Below are 16,429 nucleotides of genomic sequence, written 5' to 3'. Positions count from 1 at the left end.
TGACTGAATAATCCCCTAGTACCTTTAACACAGGCCCTCCCTGACACACAATGCATCTTTTGATGCTCATTAAAAGGTTCACCTTATGCAGGCACGTAATTAGAGCCGGGCAGGATAAAACTCTCCATTCTGATTACTGCACCGATTATAGAGACCGAGATCCCAGCTGACTGTGCAAAGCTGGCCTGGGAAAGACCATTTTCTTGAATTCAAGTCGTGGCACAGCGGGAGCACTAATCACAACTGTCCTCTTGCAAGGTGGTCTCGGCAGAGCCCAGGAGAGGGAGCACCAGTGAGAAATCGGTCTGGATTAACAAGTGAAAGGTGGGAAGAATTCAGCAAGTGTAATGGGCAGAATGGAAAACAGAATAAATATTTCCCTGCATCCCAACTGGCCCTACTGACTGCAGATCCCAGCAGAGCTATAAAGATCTACTAACAAGCAGCCTTTTTAAAGTCAGAGACAATGGTGTTGAATGTATATTTTAAATAAATTGCTTTCCTTTCCAGAGAGGGGTTGTTTTTTTCCCTAAGTTTGAACTCCCTTGCCAAGAAACCAAATGCTTTAAAGCGCTTTAGAAACGGCGAGTCTGCTGAAACACTTTTTGCATTCAACATGTGCAGCCAAATGTGGCCAGAAGTTATGACGGCAGAGCTCCTCCGAGCACAGAATCAGCAGGAACCTCGGTGATTAGGGGAGACGGAGGAAGCCGGAGGAAAGCCAGCTTTCCTAACGCAGAAGGAGCTACCCGACGTGGCCATGGGACTTTGCCAGTGACGTACAGCAAGGGAGTTCCCAGGAGCCCCTCATTAATGACTTGCCACCCAATCAACAGGATGGCCGCGGTGATTTCCCCAGTCGGGATACACTTCCCTGCTCTCTCCAATTACTGCTAAACCACCCATGTCAGCGATGCCTTATCCCTGCAGCTCGGGAAAGGTTTCTCAACAGCGCTTTTGTTGTTAACTTCAGAATAAATATTATTTTCAAAACTGTTTCTCCAGGGACTCACCCCACCGGATCCCCTTAGTAGTCCCCCACATCCGATCACGCTCACACACACTGCAAACTACGCAAGCTGAACACTGAGCTATTCTATTGACGGCTGCCGTATATTTTTCAAGAGCAAACTCCAAACATTTCTGAGCTTGCTCACCCCCCGGTCTGCTCTCTCCTCCACCCCAGCTGCAAGAACGTGCTTTTGCTCAGTTGGGAAAACCAAATGAGCAGAGCCTGCAGTCCTGTCTCTCCTTTTTCTGCCACTTGTGCACCTGGGGCAGCCATTCATCAGGGCAAGGGGGGAAAGAAATCTTGTGAGGGTCCCTTGTTAAGATGCTGAAAAAGCAGTAGAGAAGCTGCAGCAGAACCTTACAAATGTTTCTGAAATGGATGATGTCCAACACGCAGAAATTAGAAGTGCCCATTGTGGATTACGATGAAAATGGTCGATCACAGTGAATAAGTCCCCTTCCTTTATGCTGCAAGAGCTTCCCCAGGAGAGCAGAGGGCTCCTCAAAGGCATTTCTCAGGGGCTACACTGCACTTCTGCGTGTGCTGAATGTATTATTCCAGAGAACACAAAGCCCAGACCTGCTGCAAGCAGTTTGGTGGTAACACACTCATTAATTAACCAACTAGTAACTTCTGGAAGTTTACACAAGTCCTCTGCAGATTTTGTTTTTCCTTTCCTTAACAAGGACTGCAGCGAATCCTTCACCAGTCCGAGAAGCCCAATGGCAAGCCTTGGAGGCAGAAGGCATTTCTTCTCAGCAGCAGGTCAGGGCAGAACCTATCAACCCCCACCACATCCTATACCAGTATCTCTGCATCCTCCACTGAAGGATACTTCTCTACAGATGAAAGAAATCCTATTTCCAGGACCCCCTGCTAAGAAGAGCATGGCAGGAAGGAGATGGGGCAACTCCTTGAACGGGCTTTGGAGCTTCTTGACACCTGTGGGCCAAGTGAGAACCACAATGTCCCACCCCACACGAATCCCACCCATACTTATTGAGGAAACACCCACTGACAGCATTATGAACATCTTCCTACATGAATCAGAAAAGTTCCTGAAGCACTGAGATTGTGAGAAAAACATGACAGTCCCCAACAAGCACAAACAGCTTCCTAGGGGATCACTGAAGCCCAATAAAATAAGAGAAATAGGAGTTACAACAAAGGGGCTGTCAGGACGTCCAGACACTGAAGGTTAAAACTGGCTCTGCACGCTGACACTAATAATCTTTCAACACCAGGGAAACCAAAAGCCTGTAAGCTACAGGTTATCCTCTAGCAGCAGAGCAGGGTTTGGATTGTATTGCTCACACCATAAATCACCATGTCAGCTGCCCCAGCCATTTCCACTCGCCAAAGGGTAACTGGGTAAAAGTGCTAGGCACTTTCACGATGGTCAGCCAATTAGCTAAAGAACGAGGAGGGGAGAAAAAATAAAATAATGCATGGTGCCTTTTTCCGGAACAACAATCCACACATTTGCATAGAGCAGCTCAGTGTGTGTCTGCATTTCTGATCACACCTCTGGGTGCATCAAAAACATTATTAATTTCCATTGAGGAGGATTAAGAAGCTTAAATCGTTAACACTCATTTACTCAGACTTAATGCATTTTTAAAGCTGCCGCACTTTATGCTGACGTGCAGGTGCTAATCAGCAGTGAGAAACACTTAAAAGGGATAAAACACGCGAAGGGTCAGCCCCTGGTACAGGCCCTCCTTCTCTGCACCCAGCAGGTTCAACCTCCTCACTGGCCTGCAGAAGCCCAGCAGGTATTCCGGGCTCCGGCTTGGGAAAGTCAGCTTGCTGGGAGCTCACGCAGGGATTTTACTCTCACAGCTTCTGGCTCGCGTCACGTGTCGCCCAAGAACAACCCCTCTGCTCCCCACTTGCTTTCCTGTACAAGTGATAAGGAGGAAATCCGTCCCAGACAGACAGACAGACAGCTCGCCCCTGCCACATGGTGCAAGCCAGCGAAAGTCCCCAGCTCCCAGGACCTTAATTAGAGGTGGCCGCCAATTAAGAGTGGAGCTGTAGCTTAAGCCTGTGCCAGTGCAGGCACCCGGGCTGTCTGGCGGCGGATCAAGAGAAACAACCCCTCCGTGTTTACAGTGTACAGTAGCCCGACATCCCGTAACTCCCGGTTACTCATGGCAGTGACCTCATCAGCGAGACATGCCCGTGCCTTACGAGTGCTCCTAATTACGCCTCATCGGCTGCTCTTCCCTCTCAGCGCTGACCGCGGCTGATACGAGAAAAAGAAAGATCTCCCTATTAAAGCACCCCCATTCGCGCCCCCCCTCCCCTCCCCAGCAGCGAGCGCCTGGAATGAAGCGATGGGGTTCGTTACCTGCACATGCCCCCCGCACTGCAGCCGCGGCTCTCCCATGACTCTGCCCGCTGCGAGGTTGGGACCCTGGGACTCCAGGGGGATCTTCTGCCGGGCTGCAATAGAAAAGGTTAGTTTAAAGCTCCTTATTTGGGCAGTGATGTAAAGGGAAGTTGTTCGGGCAGCGCCTCCCCCTTTTTCCATTCACTACACATTGTTTCCTGTTGTCAAGCAGCTGCTGTGGCTTTCGGCACGGACGAGGGAATCCTTCAGCCCCGGCTGTGGCAGAAGGCGCCGCCGAGGCAGCCCCGCTGCCCGATCCCGGCTGCCCACACGCGGGGCGGGGGGAGCAAAAACTCCTCCGGGGCTGGAGCACGGGAGCGGGTCGGAGCTGGTTCCCCCCCCCGCCCCGCACCCGCCAGCGCTTTCCATCACAAAAGCGGCTTCTTGCCTGCGGGAGCCGGTGCCGTCGGAGGGAGGGGGGAGCCCGGCTGCCCCGGGGGCTGGGGCGGGGGGGAGAGCCCCCGGCCCGGCGAAGGGAGCGCGCTGCCGGCCCGGCGCTGCCAGCGCGGCTCGCCCGCCCCGCCGCCTCCCTCCCTTCTCCATCCCTCCCTCGCCGCCTTCCTCCCCTACGTCCTCCTCGTCCCCTCCCCATCTGTCCCGGCTCCCCCCCCGCCCCCCCCCGCGCTGATCCACGCTCTCTCCCGGCGGCACCCGGCGCATTGCATCGCGGGGGGAGCCCGCTCCGCTCCGCTCCGCCCCGCCGGACCGGGAGCAGCCCGACCGCGGCGGTGGCAGCTCTGCCCCGGGGCTGCGCTTGGGTAGCCGGGGGGGGGGGGGGGGGACGACACGGACGGGACACACGCACAGCCCCCGGCCGCCCCGGGACGGGGGGAGGAGATGCTCTCCCGGAGGGGACCCGTGAGCATCCCCCCGCGGCCGCGGGAGGGACCTGCCCACGCAGGACCGTGCCGGGGACAGCCGGGGGCAGCCGCTCCCGCCGGGGTTTCCAGCGGAGGGAAACTCCCAGCTCAGCAGCCGCGTCCAGCTGACGCGGAGCGGCTCCGCAGCGCTCAGCACCCCCACGGCCACGGCGGGACCCAGCACGCCTTCACGCTGCCTGATTTACCCCCAAAACCCACCCGCTCCTTTCTTTTTAATTTATGCTGTTGGGTTTTTTTGGTCTTTTTTTTTTTTTTTTAGGGGTAGGGATGGTCTCTTTTTTGTCTCTTATTTTTTTCTTTTTGTCTCTTTTTTGGTCTTTTTTTTTGGTTTTTTGTCCTTTTTTTCTTTTTGTTGTTTTTTTTTTTTCTTTTTTAAGTTATCACTGCCGTAACAAACTGAAAGCCTGAGCCCTTGTGCTCAAAGGGGGAGACAAAGTGCTCCTTCATACGGCTGCAGGCAAGGCAAAATGATCAGGCAGGCGAGATCCGCAGAGCCTGTCCCTCTTCCACTTGGTGATGGCAAAAGGGCTCCAGCGGTGCTGGCCCTGGCTCCCAAGCGGGATCCCGGCTCCGGGCAGCCTGAGATGAGTTCAGAGGACAGAGCGAGATAACTCCAGGTTTTCAGCCAGGCAGCTGGGAAGAAGCAGGCTGGGTAGTTTTTAGAAGAAAGCAGAAGAGTAGCCTTACATCCCAGGCTGTGTTTACGTTTAAAATATACGTGCATGTTCCGCAAAATGTTTCATGCTTCTTCTGTAGTCAGTGGAAGTGCTACTGTAGATAGGGGTTTACTGGCAAAAATGAGAACTCTTGCCAAGATCACTTAATTTGCTCTGCTCATCAGTATATGCTTGATAACTGATTGCCACCATATGTGTACCTGGTAAAACACTCCGTGGTGAAAGCAGCTATACCCCATAGCTGGCACAGCCATCCTAGCAAAACTGCATCTCAGCCCTCCTTTTCTAATGCAGGCTACACAAAGAAAAATCACTAGTAAAAAAGAAAAAAACAAACACCAACCATTACCACTATTACCAAGCCTATGTTCCTATCTGACGCCAGACTTTATAAAGTCAGGGGTAAGCCAAAAAAAAAGTCACCTAACAATGAAGTAACGATCATGTGAGGTCTCTATGATGGAAAGAATTACGCTGGCAGCCAAACAAGAAACTTAGCAGGATGTGCTTTTTGGGGTGAACATCAACAGAGTTGTCGTTTCACTCAGGAAACAGCATGTTGCTTTTCAGGAGAATTAATGATTGGAAACCTGCTACCAAAACACCAGTCTGGCCTGTCTCCAACCAGCCACAGAGCAAACTCCGTGTAAACTTCATCCCCAAAATGCTTTTGGTGCTAAAACTGAGAAAATACCATGTAACACATGCACTTTCTATGAGCATATTATTTCCTCAACAGCCCAGTTTCACACCCAATTTCAGCTTCTCTCATTCCGGACAGAAATGAGAATTAGAGTGTGATGTAAAAATGCTTCATAGTTTTATTTGTTTAATTTTGGTCCCATGCTGCCACGGTCTCTCGCAGGCTGAGTGGCTTCGGTGTAAGCAGGTGCAGTTGCTTAAGGTCTTTAAGGAATTGTACGGATGCAGTCAGACACTGGATACGCTAACGGGCCCACAAGGACTCTCAACCAGTGCATGCAGAGTGGCCTCTACCCTCCCAAACCTCACTTGATAAACACTGAAATTGGGTGTGCTTCCCCCTAGAGCGAACTTTAACATGGGGCTGGCTGCAATTACAAAGTTTCTCCGTCCCAGTCGCTGGGGTTACAGCCCCAGCTGCATATCCAGTTTGCTCCTGGCCACAGAGAGCACATCACAGCCAGAGCTCTGCATGGACCAACTCCAGTTTGTTGGGCCAAAAGCAGGTTTGTCACTTAAAGGCCAGCTAACGCAAGCCGGACTGAGCAGGGGGACTTGTGGTGATAGAAAGGACTGGATACAGCAAGGCGTCCACTTTCTTCATCAAATTGGACTTGAGTATTTAGACGGACACATAATAAATGAAATATAGCTCACAGGAGCAAAAATGCAAGGAACCCTAATCAGAAGGAAAAGCAACCGCCAAAGTCTCTCATTTACTCCATGCCACGGTGGGGAAAAATCAGTTACATCTCAGTTGATGCATAAGCACCTCAGATTCCAACAGCAGCCTCATGACGGTTATGATTTTACTAGGTCAGACAGACATCATCTCCTGATTCATCTATGGTCTTCCTTCCTTTCTTTGCACATGAGGATGAACTGACAACTGGCTGTGAGAAGCGCTTAATAAAATATCACCTGGGCGAGGGCACCCAGCGTGCCTGTGGGAGGCTTTAGCACCTCTGCTATGATAAACTCTCTCTCCTTGGAAGACACAGCCCCAGGAATTCATGAAAATAGTAGCAAGGTGCAAATGTTGCTTTTAAAGTGCACCACACAGTACCAAACATGGGCACATTTAAGATTTTTATCCAAAAAAATGCTATAGATTTTTCCTGATTTATGTTTAACCAGCATCTTTTACCCTGCCCATCACACCAAACACCCAAACATGCTCTTCCCAGTTATGGAGGTTGATCTCTGTACTCCAACATCCAAAAAGGTCAAGGTATTTTTCCCCTAAATAGTACGAACATGGCCATTCAAGGTCATCAGCACAAAGGTGTTTGCCCGGTGGTGGTGGCTTTTCTTAGGTGGAAGAGTGCGGTTTTGCTTAAATGGGAAAATGAAGGTTCAGGTTCCCTTGAGGCCCCTCTTCCCACTGCAGGGTCAGGAACGCATGGGGTTAAGTTCAGGCCACGGTGGGTAGTTTTGTGGAAATCCTTTGTTAGAAACAAGTATTTAGTCAGGAAAGGGACTGTCCTCGGGTTGAGGATGGTTAAAACAACCACATCTCACTCCCCATTTAAAGGTCAGACTTCTCCTCCCCGTGGTGTTTAGACTGAGTATGCTACCTCCCCATCCTTCAACCACTCCTGTTCACCTCAGCGTGGCCCAGGGTATGCACAAGTTACCCGCTGCCTGAAAAGGCCCCTTTGAAACTGTTTCCACCTCTTTTTATTTTCTTTTTTTTTTGTTTGAGCACTATTAGTTTTTCCACCATCCCTGCTGCTACGCAGGAGTTCCCAGCGCCCGGTGCTCTGCACACTTCCAGCTGGTCCCTAACTCATCCCTCTCTTCCCTGCTGCTAAAATGCATTAACAGAAGGTGAAAGCACGGTCAGGACTTTCAGCTTCTCCATACACACGATTGCTAGAGCTCCCATTTGAGTGACCGAGCAGGAAAGGAGGTTCCACCTAAAGAACCCCTTTGCTGCAGCATGGGAATCAGAGATTTTCATATCAGTTCTCCTACTGATTTGCTATACAGCTATCAACGATCTGGGGAAACTATCTAGGGAGTTACAAATACTGTTGTGGTGGGTTTTTTAAAGCCCCTATATGTCCAAGTATGAGCAATTGTTTTCCTGATTGAAGAGGGGACCGTGAATACAGTTCCCATGTCATTCTTCCTCTCAGGAAAGCTGGAGCAGCAGAAACCTGTGAATCAAACGTACTTCAGACTTATTTAACAACCTTTTACAACCTGAACTGTAAATCCCTAAAAGTGAAACGAGCTCTTCAGAAGTTTTAGGCTCAGTCAGCGCCATCGACAAGCCCTGAGCTCCCCCTGCTTTTGGAAATCCCACCAGGCACCTTTCCTGAGGTGTGTTTATTTTGAACAGTCCGACCCCAGAAGCCCATGTCCCTTTTCAGTCACCACATCAGCCTCAGGAGCTCAATGCCCACCGAAGGGCAGTGCCTGTTCGCCTGCCTGGGAGCCTTGCTCTCCCCAGCTCACGTGGGCCCGGAACCTCAGGCGCTGCAGGAGCCCTGCATCTCACTTTCCACATCTGCAAAATGGGAATAACAGCATTCCTTAACTCAAAAGGTCCCTGCGCTCATTAAATGTTTCAAAAGCATGCGGGAGAATCTTCAATTATCCAAACAATCACTGCAAAGTTTCATTATTATTCCAACACTTACATTAAAGACACATGTCCTGGTAAGTAGCAGGCATGAGGAATCATTATGCTAATATTAGACAGAGCATCTGCTCAATGTTATATCTGAAACTTTGTCTCGAAGAAATAATTTAAATTATTTTTCTTCAGAATTGACATTTGTCAAACAATATGTTGCGAATAGAAATCGCAGCCAACTATGAGTAATCCAAGCGAGCACACGTACTCCACCACAGCGAAAAGCACTTGGGGAGAGAAGTTGCTGCAGTTTGGCATGGCAGGAATTAATGAGTAAAATAGTCGGGATGACGTGCTTCCTGCCTCCAAGCCATCCCTGCCAGCTTCTGCCAGTGGCACAGGCCCTCGCCTTGAGGCTGTGTGTTCTCTGTCTGCCTGTGCCCCTTCCTTCTACCTTCACTCCCAGCAGCCTGGGGTTACCCACCCTACCAGCTCCCTGCCCGCCTCCCGGGTTTCTGCTCAGCGTCTCCCAGGGAGAAGGTTGGTTGGAAACCTGGGACCTCTCCCTTCAGCCATACGTGTACGTGTACAGACCAAACGGCCTTAAGCAATGCTTATTGCACCGCTGGAATAAACTACATAACATGTCTTCAAGCACCAACTTACCCTATTTTTATTTTTTTGCACAAGCACCTGAGCAGCTTCCCACTCACCTAACCCAGACCCTCTCAACTGCCAGCCCCGTTTGCACTGAAGGAAGAGACTCTGCTACCTTCCAGCACGTTTTTTCCCTTCCCTTCTGTTTTTCTGTACAACCTTCCTATTAATTTTAGGCCAGTCGTTTCCAGCGTGCCTGGGGAGCCCTGGGGATCTGGAGGCAGCTTCTAAGGGTTTTGTGAGTTGTAACTAAGAAAAGCAAACCCAGCACCTGGAAGCTTAAATTTGCTATGCAAATAACTGCACCCCACTGTAAAAATGTAAGATTTACAAATCAAAAAAAAAAGGTTGGAAACCACTGACATAGACCAATATACTGTTAACACCCCAATAACCACATCAACACACGTGAAACAAGGTATTACAGAGTAGGTCCACATCTAGCAGAATGGGTGTCTATACATAACAAGCGTTAATTTAAAAATTAAATAAGCATTTTTACCATATATTTTGAATTATACTGTATGCACAGGAGTCACATTCCCCCCAGAATAGTGCAAAAATAAAGCTTCACTTTTACTTTTAAGAACTGAAGTTAAATGGTCACAAATTGCCATTGTAGTGTCTACTGGATAAGGTCTTTTGAATTCTACCTAGTAGAACTCCTAAGTTCCATTAGAAATTGCTCATCTCAAATACCCTAAATGCCTGTTTGTAAAATCAGCCACAAAGCTCTGAGCCATCTCCCTTTTGGCAGTACTATATATATAAACACACACATATATATATATATAGTCCACAAGTATTTGTCTGCCTTTTAGATGAAAGATGCCATAGAAATAGCCATCAAAATTCAGTCATGCTGCCTAAAACCTGTTTCTCCTTAATTTTGATCCTGACACTTTTCAACTAATCACAATCATTTCTGTCTGTGAAATTACCAATTGTCCCATGCAAATACCCTGCTTAGATTCATTTTCCCTTAAACATGGCATGGCAAAGGATGAATTCCCAAGCAGGGAGAACACTATGCCCATAACCCCTGAGGCTTGCAGGAGGCAGGGAGTAAAAGCCATATGCAGCAACCAGCAGTGAGATGGGGCTTCCAAGCACCAAACAGGAAACCAAGCAAAGGAAATTAATAACTAACAAAAATATAAATAAAATACTCAAAGGGTGGGGGAGGCAATAGAGAAAAAAAACCCAGAACACACTCCCTGGAGAAAGCTTGTGCGTAAAAGGAAACACAGGGCTTGACCTTCCACCAGTGTTGATCCCTTCACTCCCAGTTTACTCCAGTGCAAGTGAGAACTGAGTAACACCCAAAACTTTTTTGCTCCATCCACCCTCATTGCGTGCCTCACTGCCCGGTCACACCAAACCATCAACCACCAGCAGCAGAGAGTGGTCCAGCCAAAGCAGCCCGATCCAGGATGTCCGTGCCCTTTGGGAAAAACAGCATGGTACAGCCCCGAGCTGCTCGAGTAAGCAACGCGAAGCCGGTGCCACACAGGCTGTTCGAGCTCATGGAGAGCATGTGTTTTTCTGGGCGAGCCATGTTACTTGAATGCCATGCTCAGGGAACGCGACGGGCTTTGAGTTTTCAGACGAGCTCCAGGTTTTAAGTCACACATCCTAATCCACTGGTGCTCAGCCATGGGTACTGCACTTGCAGCTTGCGCATCTTGGTGCGTGTCTCGGCAAATTGCCAGCATGCTGCCTTTCACGTCCAGTGGTGTCATTACAGCCGGGATTAACCCAAATGCTGCCACCACTTGTCTTTTAGAGGAAAACCCCATGCAAAGAAATAGCTGGCTGCTTCTGCCACCCCTCCAGGGCAGCATCCCGCTGCAGCAGGCACTGGCACCTGCCCTGCAGCAGAGGCAGAGGAGAAGGCAGCAGCCATGGGCAGCGTGCCCTGTCTTGGACCTTTGGCACTTGCTCACACCCTGCTCCCGTAACAGCCAGCTCTCAGGTTACCCTGCTCAGCCCGATTTACCTCTCTGGCACGCGAGCTGAGGGAAAAGCCGGGGCACTGCCCTGTGAGCCTGAGGGACTCCCAGTTTGGTTGCAGGATTTTTTCATTTGCTCCAGCTAAACTGACAGGTTGGTTTACTATTTTTAAAAATGTCCCCTGCACACTCTGACCTTTGGATGGGTGCTCTTGCAGTATCATTAGTATGTACAGAGATAAACAGGAAAGTTTTCCCAACAATTTGCCCATTCATTTCAATGGAGTAGTTCTGAGGTTGAATTTGGCCCCAAATTCTCAGTGGTGTTTAAATAGGACAGTTTATGCTGCACACGGCTGTGGACTCACCCAGGAAGAAGTAAAATAATGAACGACACAAGAAACATTGAATAATACATCCTCATTAGAGAAAAACTAGATTAATCCTGAAGTGCAGTCTTAAATGGGGCTACATCATGAGGTGGATGACTACAAGGCCTGGATGGGGATGGACAATGACAGCTCTTACTTTCTTCTAGAGACAAAACACTCATGCATTCCCTAAAGCTGCCTCCTCTGCTAGGATCTAAGGATAAACTAACAACTTTTAATACAGTTCTTCCAAATCCAGTATATTGAGCAGCAATTAGAAACTCTTAAAACTTTCAAGGCAGTAACAACAGCAGTGTGTTTGGACTGAAACTTCACAAATACCTATATACTGTGAAGCCAGGTAATAACGCATCAGTGAATTTTCTTGGAAGAATTATTTCCCATGACGAAAGTTCCACCAGAAGCTTCTGCTGCTTTTTGCATTAATTGCATTACCTCATTTCTGCTTCTCGCTAAAGAAACTTGCAACATTTTGTCAGCTCATATTCTCTCTTTCAAGTCAGAATTAGCAATAGAAAACCAAAATAGTTTTATTAGTGGACTGTGTCCTTTTAACAAACTTCAGTAATAAAACATCATAAGTTTTGCATCTGTGGCTAACGCAACAGGACCGGGTGGAGTGTGCATTTGGCCACTAACAGACAGCATCTTTTGATGGAAGCTCAAGGGAGAGCAGGCAGCAGCCTAACAACACTGAAAAAGGGGGAAAAAAGCATCATTCAGGCAACAACCATAACTTTATAGTTAAGAGTCAGTTGAGTTTTTTTGCATTTGTAAAGCAGGGATTTCAGTTCTTTCATGTATAAGAAAATGTGCACAGCACAGCTTCTCCAAATTTACAGCATTTGGTCTTTAAGTGTAGAAATATGCATCCACTGAATAATAATGTTAGAGCTGGTGCAAAACTAGTTTCTGCAGCAAGCTTGTCTTTGTCCTAAGTGACCTCACAGCACAGTAACGTTGGCTCTGAAATACTTTGTGCAAAGTTAAAATTCAGTAAAATCTTAAATGTAGACTACACTAGGAAAAATATAGTTAAGCAAAAGTATGAACGCCTGTTGCACCTAATCAATGTGCTCACCTACGTTACATCAGCTACTTAATACAACATCTCTGAAGCAGGGCTCTTATGAGACAAGAGTTAACAAATCTCTCATTTACCGCGGCCATGCATTTATCAGTGGCTGAAGTGAACGGGCAGGGGCAGCAGAGTATGGCAGCAGTTCTCATTGCTCACTTGCCACTGCTTGTGAAAAACATTGTGGCTACTTGGGAGTTTGAACACTGGGGACGTAAGGCTCCCAGCAGCCTTGCCTCTTTGTCTGGCATCTTTGTGTGCTGCTTCATAGCACAAAGGAAGCCTTTAAAATACAGACAAAAAGGGGGCTGGGGGTTTTAACCCTGCACACCTTTTCCCAATGTGCTATTCTTGGCAGCACAGGCCTCTAAGCTATTGCTAATAAAAATATATTAATGTCTGTCTTCTCCAGCATACTTCCTGGCTGGAATTTATCTCACCCAACTTCAGATTTCTACAAAGTAAATACCTCCACACCTCCTTTTATGGAGGAAGTCCTAGAGTTGATTCACTTCATTGCAAGATACACATCTAAAGTAGTAGGTGAATCATGCCCTGGAACATTTTTTTTCTCTCTACTGACTGCAAAGGGAGAGCGGATGACTTCTCAACTGGAGAGAGATGAGAGGAGTCCCAACCCTGCTGCTCACACTGCCCCAAAACTCCAGTAGTGTGGTCTTAAAAGGATGTGTGTATGTGAGTGCATGAGTGTGCATTATTTTACACTTCATCAAACCACTAGAAATGTCACTTGACTACCCTCACTGTGGTTATTATGTGTAATTCATACCTTCAGTTGTGTATAATTCACTAATGAATGCCATACCAAAAAAAATACATGTTTTAGACAAGGAAATTCATCAAAAAGACCCTTCCAAATAAGATGTAGTAACTTAGAACTTAGAAACTTAGGAAATCAAGACTTCAGGTCACATACAAAAATAAATTCAAATAAACACATGTGAAGTGAAGGTATCAAAAAATCTCTAACACTCTGAGCTAATACATTGCAGGAAATCATAAAATCACCACTGCAGTGTTTGTGGTTCCAGAAGCTGAGCTGCCATTCTTGGTCAAACCAAGGTCTGTCCACTCCTGTATCCTTTCTGTATCCCTTCTCCAGAGGTAGCCAGAAGGTATGTGGCTGTACCATCAAACTGCACTCAAGAAGGTATAGCAAGGGATGAGAAGGACAGGTCTCCACTGGGTGATCAAACTTCATCAGTATCATGATGAAAACCCAGAACTGCAAACAGTCTGCACAAACAGGAGAAAAAAAGCTGCAAAGTGCTTGGGCCACTTGAAAGTCTACGTACAGCCAGTAATTAGTTGCTATGTCCCCAAATGGCCAAATAACCTATTGCAACAACTGAGACCATGTCTGTGTATGTGGCTACAACCTAATTAGGGCTGGAATATTTCCAGGTGAAGTTCAACCTCCGGTAAGCCCCTTCAAGTAGTGTACGGGCTACTCTGGCACTCAGGAATGGATCTGACCTATCTGTGGACAGCTGTTCCTCCCAGCACAGCACCAGGGACTGGGCAGGACATTTCTAATTTAGACAAGAGTTGGCTAACGTTCTTCCAAACTTAGTTTTGACAATTTGAAAGTAAACAGTCCACAGGCAAGATCCCAGCTCTCTTAATGCAACTGTTTATTGGGTTTTTTTTAGGCTAGCTATCCTGTAAACAACATGGCCACACATCTTGTTAGGGACTAAGGGAGTGTTCATAACCACCAGGACAGCCTCTGATAAACTTACTTTGCATGAGAAGGTATTTTTCTCCGATCTTATATTTTCTGCTGTTCAATATTCTCTCTCCTGCATTCAGGGTCACACAAGCAACTGAAAGAGTATGAATTGGCTGTAGAGATGATTTGTGGTTTTATTCCTGAAAGAGAAGATATGGCAATCGTCTAGGAAATGAAAATGCAGATTTCTAGGAATCCAGAGAATGGCACTGACACTCCAGAAAACTGAAATGCAGCCTTCAGCATGGGGATTGCCTGGACCCCTAACCAAGCAGTACACACCAGTCCTGCAAGCAACCATCCCCAGGACAAAGGAAACAACTAAATGTGGGTGCTGCTCTGCCATTGGAGCCTCCTGCTCAGAGCAGATTCTGTGAGAGGAAGATGGGGAAAGTCCACATAGGTTTAGATCTGTAGCAGGGATGCTGGCAGACAGGTTTTCTTTGTGCATGGATGTCTTATTTCAGAGGTTTGCCTGCTCTGCCTTGGGATGCAATGAAGATCTTTCACATTTTTTAATTTGAAAAATGAAATCAGGAGGAAGACCCTCTCACTTGGCTTGAATTAATGTGCTGGTTAAAGTGTTCAGCTACAATGACGGAAGCTCAGATGAGATCTGATTTTCTCCATCCAGGTGAGCATCCTAATAACCTGGCAGGTTGGATGTGGATCATAACCCTCTCCACATTGGGAACTGGATCTATCTTATGTAAACAGTTAGTTATTAGTTGGAGGAAAAAATCGACTGAGGTTTTCCATGTATCAAAACAACCAGCAAGAACCAGGCTGTCACACGCACAGGACCAGCTAAGCCTGACTCTGCAGGGGACTTCCTGGGAGCCTCTGTCATGGATTTCTTTCCAGATCTGAAAAAAAACATGGTCAGAACTGGGCTATTCCCGCACAAAGTTCTGTTTGTGTGAATCCCAATTTTCCTGCTCTCCGGTGCTCAGGAGAGCACAGCTGCTTTTCTCCTCTGTGCCCACGAACACACCGAGTGTCCAAGCTTGGGGACAGGCAAGCCACACTGATCCTCACCTCACAGCATAGAGTGTTCCGTCCTACATTTTCTCTGTATAAAAATGCAAACTTTCAAAACTGTGATTATTTTTTTAAAGAATTTTTGTTTTACAACTACTTTAAGTTCATTCTCCAGTGTAGCATTGGGTCAAGGGTATAAAATTAGCCAACAGATTATCTTTGGTTATTTTATTGAGCAGAGAAAGAGAAATAAAATATTAGGTAGTCTCTCTCTTTGCCTCTAGATTGCCCCTTCTGTCACATGAAGTAAGAAGGACAAATCTTGATGCTCTGTTTTAGTTTAGACTTTTTGGGGGGGCAAGTGGAAAGAGAGAAAAGCATTTTCTGCATGTGAGCTCCCATGGCCTAGGCAAAACTGGAGCCAGTCTTGGCCCACACAGCAGCTGGCTGATGCTTCAACAATTTGCTATTATACCAGCTTTTGTGAACTTAGGGCTTGTGTATCTGTGCACATCATGCTCCTTTTGGAGGATGAAGCTTTTAAAACTTGTCTGCTCACCCTTTTTAAGTTCCCTATTATAACTCCTCGAAACAGTGTTAAACAATATGAAAAAGCTGCTACAGTCACCTTCTGCAGCCCCCTAGAGACCCCAAACAAGGAAAAAAATCGCAAAACCTTAATGTAAAAGCAATGCTTCGAACTCAGGGGGGTCTGAAAAAAAAACATGGAGCAGCAGCACTACCTGAAAAAGTGTGTTTGAGCTGTGAAGTGCATATGGTGGCCAAATAAAAGGGTACATTTCTATCAGTGCATTTCTGAAGCGCTTGATGATTTATTTCTAGATGCAGAAAGACAGGACAGGCACACAGTGAATTTCAAGGCAGAAAAGGGCTGTTGTAAATCAGGTTGTTGTTTTTCTTATCTTCTAAAAAGAAGCCCACAGAGGTTAATTTAAACAGCAAGGTACGTTTCCCTTTCTCAATTTTCTTCTCTCCCTCATGGCTTTATGGCAGAACTTATGTTATTTCTTACCTCCAAGGCAGGATAACAGAAAAGGACTTCTGCTGGAGATCAGCCAATGCTCTATGCTGGATATCCGCAGAAGATGGAGAAAAATCTTTGAGCTTTAGGTGATGTCCAGATGTTTTTGCATCTGCTTTGGCATCTTTGACTGGCTTTGGCATCTGACGTGGCGTGCGCATTCAGGAAAGCAATCCAGACATGCCATGCTCCAAGCTGCTTAGCCTTGCAGATGCCTAAACTTGACTAGAGGCCATGTAGCACCTAAAATATCCCCGGGTGCTCACATTCAGGCACCCAAACATGCTCAGAAATACCCCAAGCTTTGGAGCTGGACACTTTGC

General features: G+C 47.2%; 1 protein-coding gene across 3 annotated transcripts in view; it reads right to left on the bottom strand.

The window, feature by feature from the left end:
* Window positions 1–16,429, bottom strand: part of HIVEP3 (HIVEP zinc finger 3) — a 272,631-nt gene that overhangs the window by 113,195 nt on the left and 143,007 nt on the right. For 2 of the 3 annotated variants that reach the window (XM_075047702.1, XM_075047704.1), the window contains exon 1: window positions 3,366–3,823. The gene's annotated coding sequence lies outside the window, so the exon portion shown is untranslated. Of the gene's footprint in view, window positions 1–3,365; window positions 3,824–16,429 lie in introns of those variants that run through there. The other variant, XM_075047703.1, reaches the window with a different exon arrangement.

This window comes from Buteo buteo, chromosome 16 (assembly GCF_964188355.1).
Source record: "Buteo buteo chromosome 16, bButBut1.hap1.1, whole genome shotgun sequence".
NCBI classification, from domain to species: domain Eukaryota; kingdom Metazoa; phylum Chordata; class Aves; order Accipitriformes; family Accipitridae; genus Buteo; species Buteo buteo.
This window is presented reverse-complemented; position numbering and strand designations above follow the sequence as displayed.